We start from the raw sequence: 1,487 nt of genomic DNA on the forward strand, positions 1-1,487 counted from the left end.
CTTGGACTATATCCCTCTTAGTTGGACGTGGGTCCAACCACCAACTTACCATCCTGAGACAAGGCCGAACATAGCCCACAAAGATCTCCTCCACGGCACAACCCAAGGGGAGGCGCCAACCCGGCCAGGAAGATCACGTCAGTGACTTAACCCACTCAAGTGACGCATGCCTCCTAGGGATTTTTTAACATTTTAGTTTTTTTAAATGTAACCTTTATTTAACCAGGTAGGCCAGTTGAGAACAAGTTCTCATTTACAACTGCGACCTGGCCAAGATAAAGCAAAGCAGTGCGACAATAAACAACAACACAGAGTTACACATGGAGTAAACAAAAATACAGTCAATAACACAATAGAAAAATCTATATACAATGTGTGCAAATGGACCTCCCTTATCTTACCTCATTTGCACACACTGTATATAGACTTTTTCTACTCTATTATTGACCCTATGTTTGTTTATTCCATGTGTAACTCTGTGTTGTTGTATGTGTCGAACTGCTTTGCTTATGACGGATCTTGGCCAGGTCGCAGTTGTAAATGAGAACTTTTCTCAACTAGCCTAGCTGGTTAAATAAAGGTTAAATAAAAATAAAATAAATATTTTTAAACATCACCAGAGGTAAAATAGATAGTGAAAACAATAGTGGATAAAATCATTTATAGCACGGCTTTTGATGATCCTTGGTTGGGTCTGAGCAGATTATTTGTTGCGATTGAAAAGTTATAAAATGGTGGTCCGATAGTCCAGGATTATGAGGAAAAACATTAAGATCCTCCACATTTATTCCACGGGACAAACTAGGTCCAGAGTATGACTATGGCAGTGAGTAGGTCCAGAAACATGTTGGTGATGGCTCTGAAAGCTTTTTGAGTGGGTCTGTGGACTTTCCATGTGAATATTAAAGTCACCAAAAATATTATCTGCCATGACTACAAGGTCCGATAGGGATTCAGGGAACTCAGTGAGGAACGCTGTATATGGCCCAGGAGGCCTGTAAACAGTAGCTATAAAAAGTGATTGAGAAGGCTGCCTAGATTTCATGACTAGAAGCTTAAAAGACGAAAACGTCGTTTTTTTAAATGGAAATGGAAATTTGTTATCGTAAATGTTAGCAACACCTCCGCCTTTGTGGATGCCGCGGGATATGGTCTCTAGTGTACCAGGAGGAGAGGTCTATTTAACACAGTTAATTTCAGGCTTAAGCCATGTTTCAGTCAGGCCAATCACATCAAGATTGTGATCAGTGATTAGTTAATTGAATGTAACTGTTGAAGTGAGGGATCTAACATTAAGTAGCCTATTTTGAGATGTGAGATATCACAATCTCTTTCAATAATGGAGGAATGGAGGAGGTCTTTATTCCTAGTGAGATTGCTAAAGCGAACACTGCCATGTTTAGTTAACCTAGGTCGATGCACAGGTTCTAACCTCTGCACGAGACTACCGCTGCATGCTTCATATATTAGCTCAAACCTGAATATAC

General features: G+C 40.1%; 1 protein-coding gene across 1 annotated transcript in view; it reads left to right on the forward strand.

Annotated features, from left to right (window-relative positions):
* The window catches only part of LOC111950093 (plectin), a 20,928-nt gene that overhangs the window by 4,634 nt on the left and 14,807 nt on the right, over nucleotides 1–1,487 (forward strand). The window lies entirely within an intron of this gene.

This window comes from Salvelinus sp. IW2-2015, linkage group LG23 (assembly GCF_002910315.2).
Source record: "Salvelinus sp. IW2-2015 linkage group LG23, ASM291031v2, whole genome shotgun sequence".
Lineage (NCBI taxonomy): Eukaryota > Metazoa > Chordata > Actinopteri > Salmoniformes > Salmonidae > Salvelinus > Salvelinus sp. IW2-2015.